The following is a 19,898-nucleotide window of genomic DNA, read 5'->3' as shown; positions in this document are numbered from 1 at the left end:
CACACTCTTACTTCACTTCCTGTCACTCTCTCCCTCCTGCTCCTTCTCGCCTTCCTCTGACTCTCCATCTGTCTTGTTCTCTGTTTTCCCCGCCCTCTCTAGCCTCTCTTCAACAGCCAAAGCCTTCTCTGTCTCCCCCCTCTCTCGCTCTTGATCCCTCCCCCCCAGCCCTTCTCACTCACACAGATATCTAAGCCTCAGAAATCCATTTCTGGAGAACCTTGGTAAATTGTATTTGTAATTGCATTTATATAACACTTACTACCCCTGACGAGGTGCTGAATCACTTTACCCTGGGCAGCATGCTGCTACTGAACCCAAGGTTAGTGGCTAGTCATGTTATTGGTTATTGGGGTTAGTTTAGTGACTCAAGCAACTATTCCATGCATTCACTAGAATTTCCTTGGGGTAGATGAAATAAATAGCAGTTGGGTGTTAACATTTGTGGGGTGGGGGAGTGGTTGAGGTATGTGAGTTGATGCAGTTGTTTATTGGGATTCTTCATGCTGATGTTTGGTGGGATTAAAAAAAATACAGATATTCTGAATCCTTTCCATGTTACAAGCAATAGGCAGTTCTCGGGCACAGCCTCCTTGTCCTATCCTCATCGCAGCCCTGGGCCCTTTGTGCAGCAAACCACTCACTGGTGTTTTTGAAGACCTAAACCTTTCCATCAAATAGAAAACAAGCATTAACATAGCCAATAGGTCTCGCCTTTGGGACCTTATAAGATTTTAGCCATGCAACAGTTGATGTTGTTGCACCAAGGATATTGTGCTGCATAACTAAATACTTATAGGGTCCCAAAAGCGAGACCTATTGGCTATGCCAATGCTTGTTTATAACAGGCAGAGAACTGCAGGCACTGGTCCTGGCAGTGGGTTTTACAGTGTTTTTGATAACAGGCAGAAAGTTACATGCCCCTGGTCCTGGCAGTGCGTTTTATAGTGCTTTGAGAACAGGTAGAGAGTTGCGTGTCTCTGGTCCTAGCAGTGGGGTTTACAGTGTTTTTGATAACAGGCAGAGAGTTGCATGCCCCTGGTCCTGGCAATGGGCTTTACAGTGCTTTGATAACAGGCAGAGAGTTGCGTCTCTCTGGTTCTGGCAGTGGGTTCTACAGTGCGCTAGATAACAGGCATAAAGTTGCATGCCCCTGGTCCTGGCAGTGGGTTTTACAGTGCTTTGATAACAGGCAGAGAGTTGCGTGTCTCTGGTCCTGGCAATGGGCTTTACAGTGCTTTGAGAACAGGCAGAGAGTTGCGTGTCTCTGGTTCTGGCAGTGGGTTTAACAGTTCTTTGATAACAGGCAGAGAGTGAGTTGCGTGTCTCTGGTTCTGGCAATGGGCTTTACAGTGCTTTGAGAACAGGCAAAGAGTTGCGTGTCTCTGGTCCTGGCAATGGGCTTTACAGTGCTTTGAGAACAGGCAAAGAGTTGCGTGTCTCTGGTCCTGGCAATGGGCTTTACAGTACTTTGATAACAGTCAGAGAGTTGCGTGTCTCTGGTCCTGGCAATGGGCTTTACAGTACTTTGATAACAGGCAGAGAGTTGCGTGTCTCTGGTCCTGGCAATGGGCTTTACAGTGCTTTGAGAACAGGCAGAGAGTTGCGTGTCTCTGGTCCTGGCAATGGGCTTTACAGTGCTTTGAGAACAGGCAGAGAGTTGCGTGTCTCTGGTCCTGGCAATGGGCTTTACATTACTTTGATAACAGGCAGAGAGTTGCGTGTCTCTGGTCCTGGCAATGGGCTGTACAGTACTTTGATAACAGGCAGAGAGTTGCGTGTCTCTGGTCCTGGCAATGGGCTTTACAGTGCTTTGAGAACAGGCAGAGAGTTGTGTGTCTCTGGTCCTGGCAATGGGCTTTACAGTACTTTGATAACAGGCAGAGAGTTGTGTGTCTCTGGTCCTGGCAATGGGCTTTACAGTACTTTGATAACAGGCAGAGAGTTGCGTGTCTCTGGTCCTGGCAATGGGCTGTACAGTACTTTGATAACAGGCAGAGAGTTGCATGCCCTGGTTCTGGCAATGGGCTTTACAGTGCTTTGATAACAGGCAGAGAGTTGCGTGTCTCTGGTCCTGGCAAGGGGCTTTACAGTGCTTTGAGAACAGGCAGAGAGTTGCGTGTCTCTGGTCCTGGCAATGGGCTTTACAGTGCTTTGAGAACAGGCAGAGAGTTGCGTGTCTCTGGTCCTGGCAATGGGCTTTACAGTGCTTTGAGAACAGGCAGAGAGTTGCGTGTCTCTGGTCCTGGCAATGGGCTTTACAGTGCTTTGAGAACAGGCAGAGAGTTGCATGTCTCTGGTCCTGGCAATGGGCTTTACAGTACTTTGATAACAGGCAGAGAGTTTCGTGTCTCTGGTCCTGGCAATGGGCTGTACAGTACTTTTATAACAGGCAGAGAGTTGCATGTCTCTGGTCCTGGCAATGGGCTTTACAGTGCTTTGAGAACAGGCAGAGAGTTGCGTGTCTCTGGTCCTGGCAATGGGCTTTACAGTACTTTGATAACAGGCAGAGAGTTGCGTGTCTCTGGTCCTGGCAATGGGCTTTACAGTGCTTTGAGAACAGGCAGAGAGTTGCGTGTCTCTGGTCCTGGCAATGGGCTTTACAGTGCTTTGAGAACAGGCAGAGAGTTGCGTGTCTCTGGTCCTGGCAATGGGCTTTACAGTGCTTTGAGAACAGGCAGAGAGTTGCGTGTCTCTGGTCCTGGCAATGGGCTTTACAGTGCTTTGAGAACAGGCAGAGAGTTGCGTGTCACTGGTCCTGGCAATGGGCTTTACAGTACTTTGATAACAGGCAGAGAGTTGCGTGTCTCTGGTCCTGGCAATGGACTTTACAGTGCTTTGATAACAGGCAGAGAGTTGCGTGTCTCTGGTCCTGGCAATGGGCTTTACAGTGCTTTGATAACAGGCAGAGAGTTGCGTGTCTCTGGTCCTGGCAATGGGCTTCACAGTACTTTGATAACAGGCAGAGAGTTGCGTGTATCTGGTCCTGGCAATGGGCTTTACAGTACTTTGATGACAGGCAGAGAGTTGCGTGTCTCTGGTCCTGCCAATGGGCTTTACAGTACTTTGATAACAGGCAGAGAGTTGCATGTCTCTGGTCCTGGCAATGGGTTTTACAGTACTTTGATAACAGGCAGAGAGTTGTGTGTCTCTGGTCCTGGCAATGGGCTTTACAGTACTTTGATAACAGGCAGAGAGTTGCATGCCCCTGGTCCTGGCAGTGGGTTTTAAGGTGCTTTGATAACAGGCAGAGAGTTACGTGTCTCTGGTCCTGGCAATGGGCTTTACAGTACTTTGATAACAGGCATAAAGTTGCATGCCCCTGGTCCTGGCAGTGGGTTTTACAGTACTTTGATAACAGGCAGAGAGGTGCGTGTCTCTGGTCCTGGCAATGGGCTTTACAGTACTTTGATAACAGGCAGAGTGTTGCGTGTCTCTGGTCCTGGCAATGGGCTTTACAGTGCTTTGATAACAGGCAGAGAGTTGCATGCCCTGGTTCTGGCAATGGGCTTTACAGTACTTTGATAACAGGCAGAGAGTTGCATGCCCTGGTTCTGGCAGTGGGTTCTACAGTGCGCTAGATAACAGGCATAAAGTTGCATGCCCCTGGTCCTGGCAGTGGGTTTTACAGTGCTTTGATAACAGGCAGAGAGTTGCATGCCCTGGTTCTGGCAGTGGGTTCTACAGTGCGCTAGATAACAGGCATAAAATTGCATGCCCCTGGTCCTGGCAGTGGGTTTTACAGTACTTTGATAACAGGCAGAGAGTTGCGTGTCTCTGGTCCTGGCAATGGGCTTTACAGTACTTTGATAACAGGCAGAGAGTTGCATGTCTCTGGTCCTGGCAATGGGCTTTACAGTACTTTGATAACAGGCAGAGAGTTGTGTGTCTCTGGTCCTGGCAATGGGTTTTACAGTGCTTTGATAACAGGCAGAGAGTTGCGTGTCTCTGGTCCTGGCAATGGGCTTTAAAGTGCTTTGAGAACAGGCAGAGAGTTGCATGTCTCTGGTCCTGGCAATGGGCTTTACAGTGCTTTGATAACAGGCAGAGAGTTGCGTGTCTCTGGTCCTGGCAATGGGCTGTACAGTACTTTGATAACAGGCAGAGAGTTGCATGTCTCTGGTCCTGGCAATGGGCTTTACAGTGCTTTGATAACAGGCAGAGAGTTGCGTGTCTCTGGTCCTGGCAATGGGCTTTACAGTACTTTGATAACAGGCAGAGAGTTGTGTGTCTCTGGTCCTGCCAATGGGCTTTACAGTACTTTGATAACAGGCAGAGAGTTGCATGTCTCTGGTCCTGGCAAGGGGCTTTACAGTGCTTTGATAACAGGCAGAGAGTTGCGTGTCTCTGGCTCTGGCAGTGGGTTTAACAGTGCTTTGATAACAGACAGAGAGATGCGTGTCTCAGGTCCTGGCAATGGGCTGTACAGTACTTTGATAACAGGCAGAGAGTTGCATGTCTCTGGTCCTGGCAAGGGGCTTTACAGTGCTTTGAGAACAGGCAGAGAGTTGCGTGTCTCTGGTCCTGGCAATGGGCTTTACAGTGCTTTGAGAACAGGCAGAGAGTTGCATGCCCCTGGTCCTGGCAGTGGGTTTTAAGGTGCTTTGATAACAGGCAGAGAGTTGCATGCCCTGGTCCTGGCAATGGACTTTACAGTGCTTTGATAACAGGCAGAGAGTTGCGTGTCTCTGGTCCTGGCAATGGGATTTACAGTGCTTTGATAACAGGCAGAGAGTTGCGTGTCTCTGGTCCTGGCAATGGGCTTCACAGTACTTTGATAACAGGCAGAGAGTTGCGTGTATCTGGTCCTGGCAATGGGCTTTACAGTACTTTGATAACAGGCAGAGAGTTGCGTGTCTCTGGTCCTGCCAATGGGCTTTACAGTACTTTGATAACAGGCAGAGAGTTGCATGTCTCTGGTCCTGGCAATGGGTTTTACAGTACTTTGATAACAGGCAGAGAGTTGTGTGTCTCTGGTCCTGGCAATGGGCTTTACAGTACTTTGATAACAGGCAGAGAGTTGCATGCCCCTGGTCCTGGCAGTGGGTTTTAAGGTGCTTTGATAACAGGCAGAGAGTTACGTGTCTCTGGTCCTGGCAATGGGCTTTACAGTACTTTGATAACAGGCATAAAGTTGCATGCCCCTGGTCCTGGCAGTGGGTTTTACAGTACTTTGATAACAGGCAGAGAGGTGCGTGTCTCTGGTCCTGGCAATGGGCTTTACAGTACTTTGATAACAGGCAGAGTGTTGCGTGTCTCTGGTCCTGGCAATGGGCTTTACAGTGCTTTGATAACAGGCAGAGAGTTGCATGCCCTGGTTCTGGCAATGGGCTTTACAGTACTTTGATAACAGGCAGAGAGTTGCATGCCCTGGTTCTGGCAGTGGGTTCTACAGTGCGCTAGATAACAGGCATAAAGTTGCATGCCCCTGGTCCTGGCAGTGGGTTTTACAGTGCTTTGATAACAGGCAGAGAGTTGCATGCCCTGGTTCTGGCAGTGGGTTCTACAGTGCGCTAGATAACAGGCATAAAATTGCATGCCCCTGGTCCTGGCAGTGGGTTTTACAGTACTTTGATAACAGGCAGAGAGTTGCGTGTCTCTGGTCCTGGCAATGGGCTTTACAGTACTTTGATAACAGGCAGAGAGTTGCATGTCTCTGGTCCTGGCAATGGGCTTTACAGTACTTTGATAACAGGCAGAGAGTTGTGTGTCTCTGGTCCTGGCAATGGGTTTTACAGTGCTTTGATAACAGGCAGAGAGTTGCGTGTCTCTGGTCCTGGCAATGGGCTTTAAAGTGCTTTGAGAACAGGCAGAGAGTTGCATGTCTCTGGTCCTGGCAATGGGCTTTACAGTGCTTTGATAACAGGCAGAGAGTTGCGTGTCTCTGGTCCTGGCAATGGGCTTTACAGTACTTTGATAACAGGCAGAGAGTTGTGTGTCTCTGGTCCTGCCAATGGGCTTTACAGTACTTTGATAACAGGCAGAGAGTTGCATGTCTCTGGTCCTGGCAAGGGGCTTTACAGTGCTTTGATAACAGGCAGAGAGTTGCGTGTCTCTGGCTCTGGCAGTGGGTTTAACAGTGCTTTGATAACAGACAGAGAGATGCGTGTCTCAGGTCCTGGCAATGGGCTGTACAGTACTTTGATAACAGGCAGAGAGTTGCATTTCTCTGGTCCTGGCAAGGGGCTTTACAGTGCTTTGAGAACAGGCAGAGAGTTGCGTGTCTCTGGTCCTGGCAATGGGCTTTACAGTGCTTTGAGAACAGGCAGAGAGTTGCATGCCCCTGGTCCTGGCAGTGGGTTTTAAGGTGCTTTGATAACAGGCAGAGAGTTGCGTGTCTCTGGTCCTGGCAATGGGCTTTACAGTACTTTGATAACAGGCATAAAGTTGCATGCCCCTGGTCCTGGCAGTGGGTTTTACAGTACTTTAATAACAGGCAGAGAGTTGTGTGTCTCTGGTCCTGGCAATGGGCTTTACAGTACTTTGATAACAGGCAGAGAGTTGCGTGTCTCTGGTCCTGGCAATGGGCTTTACAGTGCTTTGATAACAGGCAGAGAGTTGCATGCCCTGGTTCTGGCAATGGGCTTTACAGTACTTTGATAACAGGCAGAGAGTTGCATGCCCTGGTTCTGGCAATGGGTTTTACAGTGCTTTGATAACAGGCAGAGAGTTGCGTGTCTCTGGTCCTGGCAATGGGCTTTAAAGTGCTTTGAGAACAGGCAGAGAGTTGCATGTCTCTGGTCCTGGCAATGGGCTTTACAGTGCTTTGATAACAGGCAGAGAGTTGCGTGTCTCTGGTCCTGGCAATGGGCTTTACAGTACTTTGATAACAGGCAGAGAGTTGTGTGTCTCTGGTCCTGCCAATGGGCTTTACAGTACTTTGATAACAGGCAGAGAGTTGCATGTCTCTGGTCCTGGCAAGGGGCTTTACAGTGCTTTGATAACAGGCAGAGAGTTGCGTGTCTCTGGCTCTGGCAGTGGGTTTAACAGTGCTTTGATAACAGACAGAGAGATGCGTGTCTCAGGTCCTGGCAATGGGCTGTACAGTACTTTGATAACAGGCAGAGAGTTGCATGTCTCTGGTCCTGGCAAGGGGCTTTACAGTGCTTTGAGAACAGGCAGAGAGTTGCGTGTCTCTGGTCCTGGCAATGGGCTTTACAGTGCTTTGAGAACAGGCAGAGAGTTGCATGCCCCTGGTCCTGGCAGTGGGTTTTAAGGTGCTTTGATAACAGGCAGAGAGTTGCGTGTCTCTGGTCCTGGCAATGGGCTTTACAGTACTTTGATAACAGGCATAAAGTTGCATGCCCCTGGTCCTGGCAGTGGGTTTTACAGTACTTTAATAACAGGCAGAGAGTTGTGTGTCTCTGGTCCTGGCAATGGGCTTTACAGTACTTTGATAACAGGCAGAGAGTTGCGTGTCTCTGGTCCTGGCAATGGGCTTTACAGTGCTTTGATAACAGGCAGAGAGTTGCATGCCCTGGTTCTGGCAATGGGCTTTACAGTACTTTGATAACAGGCAGAGAGTTGCATGCCCTGGTTCTGGCAGTGGGTTCTACAGTGCGCTAGATAACAGGCATAAAATTGCATGCCCCTGGTCCTGGCAGTGGGTTTTACAGTACTTTGATAACAGGCAGAGAGTTGCGTGTCTCTGGTCCTGGCAATGGGCTTTACAGTGCGCTAGATAACAGGCATAAAGTTGCATGCCTCTGGTCCTGGCAGTGGGTTTTATAGTGCTTTGATAACAGGCAGAGAGTTGCATGCCCTGGTTCTGGCAGTGGGTTCTACAGTGCGCTAGATAACAGGCATAAAATTGCATGCCCCTGGTCCTGGCAGTGGGTTTTACAGTACTTTGATAACAGGCAGAGAGTTGCGTGTCTCTGGTCCTGGCAATGGGCTTTACAGTGCTTTGATAACAGGCAGAGAGTTGCGTGTCTCTGGTCCTGGCAATGGGCTTTACAGTACTTTGATAACAGGCAGAGAGTTGCGTGTCTCTGGTCCTGGCAATGGGCTTTACAGTACTTTGATAACAGGCAGAGAGTTGCGTGTCTCTGGTCCTGGCAATGGGCTTTACAGTGCTTTGATAACAGGCAGAGAGTTGCATGCCCTGTGTAGGAGAGTAGGGTCTGCAATCCTATGATCACCCGGACTTTTTGCTTTTGTTTCACTGGTTTACGACTTTTTCGGGCTGTGGGCCTGCCAATCAGACCCACAGCCTAGCTGTTCTCTCGCTAAATTGATCTGTGTACCTTAGGTGCATTACCCAATTGGAACTGGGCCACCCTGTCAGACCCTGTAACTCAGGGCATCGGTGTACCCAGGGCCTACCAGGGGCTGAAGCATGTATTATGCCACCCCTGGATGGCCATCTAAATCTGACACAACTGGCTGCACGACAGCTGGGGCCACGTGGCGTACTCGCCCGTTGCTGTAGGTGTAGTATCCCCATACCTAACCTTAAAATGGACACCCAAGTTCCTCTCAGTCACTCCTATGGCAGGCCTTGTCAGTCCTGAAGGCAGAGTGCATGGAACCGTGTGAATTGGGCTCTGGCACGAGCCGAGCCAGGTTGCAGCTTGCGGAACCAAGACCCAATGGCTGTTCCATGATAACGCGTATCATATCGGTAACTTCGGTATCGCGTTATCAAGACATGTCGAGTAAGGTGTCATACGAATCGGGCTGCTGACCCCTCACCAATCCTGGCGACGAGGTTAGCATTCCGCCCTGCTAGAGGGACACGACATGTACGTAACTGTGAACCCCGGTTAAAGTTAACTGAAGCCTCAGCTCCACAAAATGGACGCTGCCACCACAGACACGAGTCTGACCTGCTGCTGGGAGTCCTTCCAGCGAGGAGAGCTTGGACAAAGGGTTTCCTGTCAAGGGCGGTGTTCGCACCGTCCCAGACAGGGTTTGTGTATTCTAGGTAGGTAGGGCTTTGCGAGAATGTGACTGCCGAGTGGCACCACGGTGCTCACTACGCATCTGCCGGCTAGAACCAGTTCCAGGGGCGCGCAGCCCCTGACCTGGGGAAAGTCCAGCAGGGGGAGAGGGGTGTAACTACCCCCCTTCCTGGTCCCACCCTTAGGGCAGGACCTAGTCATGTACCCACCCCTTTCTTTAGGATAAAGGTCGGAGCGGGGACCCTTCCAAATTAGATCATCTTTGAATCAAGAATACTTTCTACGAAAGGACTTCGAGACTCTTCTCAAGATTTCTCCCTTGTGGCTAAGGAGTAGTCACCCTGCATCCGCAGGCACCATCTAAGAACTCTGCGGTTTGCTGCAAGTCCTTCCTCAAGGATCCGACGGCCCAGCTCGACGAGAACCGGCTTCCCTGGCACCTCTGACCTCTACCCACGTCGTCAGCTCAGCTGAGATCTGTGGGTGCGACGAGACCTCGAGGGACCGGCCATCATCAAAACCTGCACGCTTTCTTAATCAGCACGACCATCGAAGCAATTCTCTGGTGAATGCTCTGGGGTCCGAGAAGCCCCGACCCTGAGTTGCTCCAGCACCGAAGTGCAGTCTCCCAGCATCTCCACGATCTGCGTGGGGCCCTTCTGCTCGCTGCTCAGCACGTTGTCTGGTCACTAGCCGCTGGCTTGTGCCCTTCTTTGACCACGTCCGACAACCAACGCTGCTGGTCTGGTTGCTCCAGATCAGCCCTTGCTCCCTTTTTCGAGAGGAGCACCCCGGACCCTCCTGGTCCACTCAAGACGCCATTTTAGGCCCACCACGTGGCCCTGAAATCTGCCAAGGCTTGTTGCCCCAATCCTGGGCCCAGCGACGCCGACAGCATCAACCTTCGTGGGACAGCTCGCACCTCCATCCTGGTCGTCGACAACGCCTCCTGGTCCGTGAGACTGCAGAGCCTAGCGTCGCCCACTCACCTAGTCGAGGTGACGGCCATCCGGTGCCTTCCTGGTACCCTCTGACTACTGGGTAGTAGTACGAACTTGGTCCCCTCTGCTTTCAGGTATCAACCATCACTGATCCAGGCTTGGATCTCCACGAACTATTCATCACTGGTCGCCGGCCAGCAACTCCTTTTCTTCCGGCTCCTGGCTCGTCAGCGAAGACCCCCGACGCCTGTAAGACTTGTGCAGCCGCAGCCCTCGTGGCTAGGTAACTTCGGCATTTCGGTGCCTGCATAGCCTCCTTACTCTAGGGTCCCGAGTCCCTTGCTTCCGACTTGCCTTATCGGGTCCGCCCGAGACCACTAAACTTTCCGTGCCCTCGGGCACTTGTTTTAATTGTGCACTTGAAGTATTTTCTAAGAGCTTTTGTTCTGTGCTTAGTACCCTGTCCTCATAAAGAGTACAGGGCTGTTGTGATTCTAATAAATATACTGTTTATTTTCATAACACTTGTGTGGTGTCCTTTCACTTGGTGTTCAAGGGGTATGTGATGGTATTACAACTGGCTTAACACGCCCTCTAGAGTTTAGCCCTAAGACTGCTCGTATCCACGCTACTAGGATAGCTGGTCTAAGGTTGACTTACAACCAATCACCATAAGGGTCGTTTGGAACGATACATAGTGGTCGCTAGAATAGCGAACGCTGCATATCGGGCCAAATTCTCACATTGGTGGCAGCGGTTGGGATTTGAGCTTGCTGTTGTTTTACCACGCGTATGCTAAGAATATCTTGTGAAAGATCACATAAGTACTCCAGGTACATATAACTTAGCTTAGAATACTCTGAGTTCTACTGAACCAGCTGTTGTAGCTCCTCAAGGCTTAGCACACCTTGGCTACAACTCTTAGCAAGGGACCAGTAGGTAAACCCATAGTGTAGGTAGGTGCATCACTTACACCACACTAGAAGCAGCATGTCGGACAAAGGAGGAAACTCTGAGTCTCCCCTTGTGTCAGTCGACCCTCCACAGGTCACCTCCAGATATGCTGCACTTAGCTTCCACGAGATGCGACAGATCTGTACATCTCGGAAGTTAAAACAGGGTGCAAACCCTACCATTCCGTTTCTGATTGGTCTCTTGGAGACTTATGATGCTAGGAGGGCGGGTAACACCGACCCTTCTCATCCAGAAATGGAGATGCCTCCCCTCGAGGGAACCCGAGGTGACCCTGACCTTATCCATCTCTCCGCCGAGGGCGAAGAGGAGGAAGAGGAACCAGAGACATCTGGGGACGAGGCAGACAAAGGTCCAGTCAGAGTTAGTCCGCTAACTCAGGACAACTTAAGCCGGCACGAGATTGGTACTAGGGGACTCCTGGGCCCTCTCTCGGGCCAGCTTAACATTGGGAACGGACGAGTTCGGTCTCTGTCGAGAGGCTCTAACAGATCCGCTCGAACCAATGGCTCTCGAGGTTCTGCTCGAAGAGGGATGACATCACCTCAGAGGAGAATGTACGAAGCAAAGGAGAGGGAAGTCAATCTGCGGATCGAGAGGGAAGAACTTGCCCTAGCCAAAGAGAGACTCGCCTTTGCTCGAGAGCAAGAGTTGAGTGGGACAATTCCCACTGGTGGCAGCATTCCCCCACGGGAACCCAGGAGTTTAGACACTAAGCACCTGAATAAGATAGTGCCCCCCTTTAAGCAAGGGGACGACATCCACAAATGGATTACTGCTTTGGAGCGGGTCTGCACTGTACAGTGCATCCCCCAGAGTCAGTGGGCAGCTATCTTGTGGCTCTCCTTTGACGGTAAAGGTAGAGATAAGCTCCTGACTACTAGAGTCGAGGACGCTAACAATTACCAGATCCTGAAGAACACACTGATTGATGGGTTCGGCCTAACCACTGAGCAGTACAGGTTGCTGTTCAGGGATACCCAGAAAACTCAGTCTCAGGACTGGTCTGATTTCGTTGATTGTGCCACTAAGGCATTGGAGGGCTGGTTGCTGGGCAGTAAGGTTACTGATTACACAGGATTGTATAATTTGCTCATGCGAGAACAGATTTTAAACAATTGTCAGAACCAGTTGTTGCATCAGCACCTTGTCGACTCGGATCTGACCTCTCCCTAAGAATTGGGAAAGAAGGCAGACAGATGGGTCAGAACAAGGGTTAAGCAAAACCAGGGCCAGAGCCAAGGTGGTCAGAAGAAAGCAGACCAGAAGGGCAAAGATTCGAAAGGGGAACAAACTGACCAGAAGTCTTCGACAGGTCCCCAACAACCCAAAGAGGGGGGGGGTCAGGCTTCCCAGAAAAAGAAGAATCAAGGAGGCCAATCGAAAAGGTGGTGCCAATACTGTAAAAGTAAAACTCACTGGTTTAGTGAGTGCACCAAGAAAGGAGAGCAGACTCCTGCTACTGCAGCCCCTAAGGCACCTGTGCCCCCTAGTACAGCCAGCAGTAGTAGTGCGCCTCCCAAGGGACTAGTTGGGTTAACCATGGGTTCTGAGGGGTGTGACAGCTTAGCTGGTACGCTCACTCAGGCTGTCGTTGTCTGTACAGGGGGTGTGGATATATCCCCTGATGTCAGTCCCAATACTTTGGGCAAATACCGACAGACGCCTTTACTAAATGGAAGAATGGCTCAGGCCTATAGGGACACTTGTGCCAGCGTCACCATGGTGACGCCTAACTTTGTGGACCCTGGACAGATCATGCCAGGTACAGATTTCCTGGTGACCAATGCCAGCAACGTCACTACCAGTCATAGTATGGCGATTGTTGCTTTCTCCTGGGGAGGGGTAAATAGCCAGAAAAAGGTTGTTGTTAGTTCAGACCTCCCAGTGGATTGTTTGTTGGGCAATGATTTGGAGTCATCACAATGGTCAGAAGTGGAGCAACGGACTGACATGGAGATGTTAGGCTTGCCAGCACACGTGTTTGCTGTGACCAGGTCACAGGTCAGACGATGCCCCACTGAACAGGTGCTGGATCCTGGAACAACGGACCAGACACCACCCAAGAAGAAGAGCAGTCGGGTTAAGGCTTCGCCTTCCCTCTTGCCCCAGGTCGAGGATCAGGTCTCAGAGGAGACTGACCTCCAGGAACTGCGGGAAACTGAACCTAAAGAACTCGAACTTGATCAAGTTGAGTTTCTGGGCTCAGGGGGACCCACACGAGAGGACCTGGGGAAGGACCAGTTAGACTGCCCTTCTCTTGAACCCCTCAGACAGCAGGCTGCTGCTGAGGCTGCTGGGAACGCATCAGGTACCCACAAGGTATACTGGGAAGATGGACTCCTGTACACTGAGGCAAGAGACCCCAAGCCTGGCATGACCAGGAGGCTGGTCGTCCCCTTGTCTCAGCGTGGTTTCCTCCTTACCTTGGCCCACGAGATTCCCTTAGCAGGACACTTAGGCCAGACGAAAACGTGGGACAGGCTTGTCTCGCACTTTCACTGGCCTCACATGAACGAAGATACCAAGGAGTTTTGCCGCTCCTGTGTCACTTGCCAAGCCAGTGGTAAGGCAGGTGGCACGACAAAGGCCCCCCTTATACCAATGCCTGTGGTGGGGGTGCCCTTTGAACGGGTGGGGATTGACATCGTCGGTCCCATGGAACCACCAACCGCATCAGGGCACAAGTTTATACTGGTGGTAGTGGATCATGCCACCAGGTATCCTGAAGCTATTCCCCTTAGGACCACTACAGCGCCTGTTGTGGCAAGAGCCCTAGTTGGAGTATTCTCCAGAGTGGGCTTCCCTAAGGAGGTCGTCTCCGACAGAGGTGCAAACTTTATGTCGAGCTACTTAACTGCTATGTGGAAGGAATGTGGTGTCAACTACAAGTTCACTGCACCCTATCATCCACAATGCAATGGGCTTGTTGAGAGATTCAACAGGACCCTAAAAGGGATGATTCATGGACTACCTGAAAAGCTTCGGCGTAGATGGGACGTCCTGATCCCCTGCCTTTTATTCGCTTACAGAGAAGTCCCACAGAAGGGGGTTGGCTACAGCCCTTTTGAACTTTTGTACGGGCATCCTGTAAGAGGACCCCTGTGTTTGGTGAAGGAAGGATGGGAGAGACCTCTCAAAAAGCCTGCAACCAACATAGTGGACTATGTGCTTGGTCTCTGCTCGCGGATGGCTGAATACATGGAGAAGGCATCCGAAAACCTTAAGGCCAGCCAAGAACTCCAAAAAGCTTGGCATGACCAAAAGGCTGTCTTGACTGTTTACCAGCCCGGACAGAAGGTGTGGGTGTTGGAGCCAGTGGCCCCAGCAGCACTCAAGGACAAATGGTCCGGGCACTACACCATCCTGGAGAAAAAGGGAGAGGTCACCTACCTGGTAGACCTGGGAACTCCCCGGAGCCCCCACAGGGTGCTCCATGTCAACAGGCTCAAGGCATATGTCGACAGGAAGGACATGAGTTTGCTCATGGCCATAGATGAGGGACAGGAGGAGGAGAGTGACCCTCTCCCCGACCTGCTCACTCAGAATCCTGACGATGGGTCGGTAGATGGTGTTGTCTTTTGTGGCAGCCTCTCCGAACATCAACAGGAGGATTGTAAACAGGTTCTTCAATCCTTCCGACATATGTTCTCTCTAACACCCAGTCAGACCAATTGGTGCACCCATGAGGTCGACACTGGTGACAGCTTGCCCGTCAAGAGTAAAATCTACCGGCAGCCTGATCACGTTAGAGACTGCATCAAGAGTGAAGTGCAGAAAATGTTGGAGCTGGGAGTCATTGAACCCTCGGATAGCCCTTGGGCTAGTCCCGTAGTTCTAGTGCCGAAACCTCACACCCCGGGCGGTAAGAAAGAGATGAGGTTCTGCGTAGACTACAGGGGTCTCAATGCAGTCACTAAGACTGACGCCCACCCAATACCAAGGGCAGACGAGCTTATCGATAGATTGGCTTCGGCCAACTACTTAAGTACGTTTGACCTGACAGCTGGGTATTGGCAAATCAGGTTAGCTGAGGACGCCAAGCCTAAAACCGCATTTTCTACCCCTGGTGGGCATTATCAGTTCGTGGTGATGCCCTTTGGTTTGAAAAATGCACCTGCCACCTTCCAACGGTTGGTGAATCACGTTCTCACCGGGCTGGATGACTTCTGTGCGGCGTATCTTGACGATATTGCTGTCTTTAGCTCCACCTGGGAGGATCACCTGGTCCACCTGCGGAAAGTGTTAGAGGCTCTGCAAGCAGCAGGTCTCACTATCAAGGCTACCAAGTGCCAGATAGGGCAGACACAGGTTGTATACTTGGGCCACCTCGTCGGTGGAGGCCAAGTTCAACCACTGGAGAGCAAGATACAGTCAATCAGGGACTGGGCTCCTCCAACCACCCAGACTCAGGTTCGAGCTTTCTTGGGCCTGACTGGCTACTACCGGAAGTTCGTCAGGAATTGCGGATCGATTGTGACTCCGCTCAATGAACTGACGAGTAAAAAAATGCCAAAAAAGGTTCAGTGGACAGCGAGCTGTCAAAAAGCATTCGATGACCTAAAACAGGCCATGTGCACGGCACCTATCCTCAAGAGTCCAGACTACTCCAAACCATTCATTGTCCAAACAGATGCTTCTGAGTTGGGTGTGGGAGCTGTTCTATCTCAACTGAATTTTGATGGTAATGACCAGCCCATTGCTTTTATAAGCAGACGGCTGACCCCCAGAGAGAAAAATTGGTCAGCTATAGAGAGGGAGGCCTTCGCTGTGGTGTGGGCCCTGAAGAAACTGAGGCCATACTTGTTTGGCACTCATTTCAAGATTCAGACCGACCATAAGCCCCTCCTATGGCTAAATCAGATGAAGGGTGAAAACCCCAAACTGCTTAGGTGGTCCATTTCCCTACAGGGGATGGACTTCACAGTGGAGCATAGACCTGGAACTGATCATGGCAATGCAGATGGGCTCTCCAGGTATTTCCACTTAGAACAAGAAGACTCACCTGGTCAAGGTTAGCTTATTGTCCCAACGTTTGGGGGGGGGGGGTCATGTAGGAGAGTAGGGTCTGCAATCCTATGATCACCCAGACTTTTTGCTTTTGTTTCACTGGTTTACGACTTTCTCGGGCTGTGGGCCTGCCAATCAGACCCACAGCCTAGCTGTTCTCTTGCTAAATTGATCTGTGTACCTTAGGTGCATTACCCAATTGGAACTGGGCCACCCTGTCAGACCCTGTAACTCAGGGCATCGGTGTACCCAGGGCCTACCAGGGGCTGATGCATGTATTATGCCACCCCTGGATGGCCATCTAAATCTGACACAACTGGCTGCACGACAGCTGGGGCCACTTGGCGTACTAGCCCGTTGCTGTAGGTGTAGTATCCCTATACCTAACCTTAAAATGGACACCCGAGTTCCTCTCAGTCACTCCTATGGCAGGCCTTGTCAGTCCTGAAGGCAGAGTGCATGGAACCGTGTGAATTGGGCTCTGGCACGAGCCGAGCCCGGTTGCAGCTTGCGGAACCAAGACCCAATGGCTGTTCCATGATAACGCGTATCATATCGGTAACTTCGGTATCGCGTTATCAAGACATGTCGAGTAAGGTGTCATACGAATCGGGCTGCTGCCCCCTCACCAATCCTGGCGACGAGGTTAGCATTCCGCCCTGCTAGAGGGACACGACATGTACGTAACTGTGAACCCTGGTTAAAGTTAACTGAAGCCTCAGCTCCACAAAATGGACGCTGCCACCACAGACACGAGTCTGACCTCCTGCTGCTGGGAGTCCTTCCAGCGAGGAGAGCTTGGACAAAGGGTTTCCTGTCAAGGGCGGTGTTCGCACCGTCCCAGACAGGGTTTGTGTATTCTAGGTAGGTAGGGCTTTGCGAGAAGGTGACTGCGGAGTGGCACCCCGGTGCTCACTACGCATCTGCCGGCTAGAACCAGTTCCAGGGGCGCGCAGCCCCTGACCTGGGGAAAGTCCAGCAGGGGGAGAGGGGTGTAACTACCCCCCTTCCTGGTCCCACCCTTAGGGCAGGACCTAGTCATGTACCCAGCCCTTTCTTTAGGATAAAGGTCGGAGCGGGGACCCTTCCAAATTAGATCATCTTTGAATCAAGAATACTTTCTACGAAAGGACTTCGAGACTCTTCTCAAGATTTCTCCCTTGTGGCTAAGGAGTAGTTACCCTGCATCCGCAGGCACCATCTAAGAACTCTGCGGTTTGCTGCAAGTCCTTCCTCAAGGATCCGACGGCCCAGCTCGACGAGAACCGGCTTCCCTGGCACCTCTGACCTCTACCCACGTCGTCAGCTCAGCTGAGATCTGTGGGTGCGACGAGACCTCGAGGGACCGGCCATCATCAAAAGCTGCACGCTTTCTTAATCAGCACGACCATCGAAGCAATTCTCTGGTGAATGCTCTGGGGTCCGAGAAGCCCCGACCCTGAGTAGCTCCAGCACCGAAGTGCAGTCTCCCATCATCTCCCCGATCTGCGTGGGGCCCTTCTGCTCGCTGCTCAGCACGTTGTCTGGTCACTAGCCACTGGCTTGTGCCCTTCTTTGACGACGTCCGACAACCAACGCTGCTGGTCTGGTTGCTCCAGATCGGCCCTTGCTCCCTTTTTCGAGAGGAGCACCCCGGACCCTCCTGGTCCACTCAAGACGCCATTTTAGGCCCGCCACGTGGCCCTGAAATCTGCCAAGGCTTGTTGCCCCAATCCTGGGCCCAGCGACGCCGACAGCATCAACCTTCGTGGGACAGCTCGCACCTCCATCCTGATCGCCGACAACGCCTCCTGGTCCGTGAGACTGCAGAGCCTAGCGTCGCCCACTCACCTAGTCGAGGTGACGGCCATCCAGTGCCTTCCTGGTACCCTCGGACTACTGGCTAGTAGTACGAACTTGGTCCCCTCTGCTTTCAGGTATCAACGATCACTTATCCAGGCTTGGATCTCCACGAACTATTCATCACTGGTCGCCAGCCAGCAACTCCTTTTCTTCAGGCTCCTGGCTCGTCAGCGAAGACCCCCGACGCCTGTAAGACTTGTGCAGCCGCAGCCCTCGTGGCTAGATAACTTCGGCATTTCGGTGCCTGCATAGCCTCCTTACTCTAGGGTCCCGAGTCCCTCGCTTCCGACTTGCCTTATCGGGTCCGCCCGAGACCACTAAACTTTCCGTGCCCTCGGGCACTTGTTTTAATTGTGCACTTGAAGTATTTTCTAAGAGCTTTTGTTCTGTGCTTAGTACCCTGTCCTCATAAAGAGTACAGGGCTGTTGTGATTCTAATAAATATACTGTTTATTTTCATAACACTTGTGTGGTGTCCTTTCACTTGGTGTTCAAGGGGTATGTGATGGTATTACAGCTAGCTTAACACGCCCTCTAGAGTTTAGCCCTAAGACTGCTCGTATTCACGCTACTAGGATAGCTGGTCTAAGGTTGACTTACAACCAATCACCATAAGGGTCGTTTGGAACGATACATAGTGGTCGGTAGAATAGCGAACGCTGCATATCGGGCCAACTTCTCACACCCTGGTTCTGGCAATGGGCTTTACAGTACTTTGATAACAGGCAGAGAGTTGCATGCCCTGGTTCTGGCAGTGGGTTCTACAGTGCGCTAGATAACAGGCATAAAGTTGCATGCCCCTGGTCCTGGCAGTGGGTTTTACAGTGCTTTGATAACAGGCAGAGAGTTGCGTGTCTCTGGTCCTGGCAATGGGCTTTACAGTACTTTGATAACAGGCAGAGAGTTGCGTGTCTCTGGTCCTGGCAATGGGCTTTACAGTGCTCTGATAACAGGCAGAGAGTTGCGTGTCTCTGGTCCTGGCAATGGGCTTTACAGTACTTTGATAACAGGCAGAGAGTTGCGTGTCTCTGGTCCTGGCAATGGGCTTTACAGTACTTTGATAACAGGCAGAGAGTTGCGTGTCTCTGGTCCTGCCAATGGGCTTTACAGTACTTTGATAACAGGCAGAGAGTTGCGTGTCTCTGGTCCTGCCAATGGGCTTTACAGTACTTTGATAACAGGCAGAGAGTTGCATGTCTCTGGTCCTGGCAATGGGCTTTACAGTGCTTTGATAACAGGCAGAGAGTTGCGTGTCTCTGGTCCTGGCAATGGGCTTTACAGTACTTTGATAACAGGCAGAGAGTTGCGTGTCTCTGGTTCTGGCAGTGGGTTTAACAGTGCTTTGATAACAGGCAGATAGATGCGTGTCTCAGGTCCTGGCAATGGGCTGTACAGTACTTTGATAACAGGCAGAGAGTTGCATGTCTCTGGTCCTGGCAAGGGGCTTTACAGTACTTTGATAACAGGCAGAGAGTTGTGTGTCTCTGGTCCTGGCAATGGGTTTTACAGTGCTTTGATAACAGGCAGAGAGTTGCGTGTCTCTGGTCCTGGCAATGGGCTTTAAAGTGCTTTGAGAACAGGCAGAGAGTTGCATGTCTCTGGTCCTGGCAATGGGCTTTACAGTGCTTTGATAACAGGCAGAGAGTTGCGTGTCTCTGGTCCTGGCAATGGGCTTTACAGTACTTTGATAACAGGCAGAGAGTTGTGTGTCTCTGGTCCTGCCAATGGGCTTTACAGTACTTTGATAACAGGCAGAGAGTTGCATGTCTCTGGTCCTGGCAAGGGGCTTTACAGTGCTTTGATAACAGGCAGAGAGTTGCGTGTCTCTGGCTCTGGCAGTGGGTTTAACAGTGCTTTGATAACAGACAGAGAGATGCGTGTCTCAGGTCCTGGCAATGGGCTGTACAGTACTTTGATAACAGGCAGAGAGTTGCATGTCTCTGGTCCTGGCAATGGGCTTTACAGTGCTTTGATAACAGGCAGAGAGTTGCGTGTCTCTGGTCCTGGCAATGGGCTTTACAGTACTTTGATAACAGGCAGAGAGTTGTGTGTCTCTGGTCCTGCCAATGGGCTTTACAGTACTTTGATAACAGGCAGAGAGTTGCATGTCTCTGGTCCTGGCAAGGGGCTTTACAGTGCTTTGATAACAGGCAGAGAGTTGCGTGTCTCTGGCTCTGGCAGTGGGTTTAACAGTGCTTTGATAACAGACAGAGAGATGCGTGTCTCAGGT

The sequence above is a fragment of the Lissotriton vulgaris genome, chromosome 8 (genome assembly GCF_964263255.1).
Source record: "Lissotriton vulgaris chromosome 8, aLisVul1.2, whole genome shotgun sequence".
Taxonomy (NCBI): domain Eukaryota; kingdom Metazoa; phylum Chordata; class Amphibia; order Caudata; family Salamandridae; genus Lissotriton; species Lissotriton vulgaris.
This window is presented reverse-complemented; position numbering follows the sequence as displayed.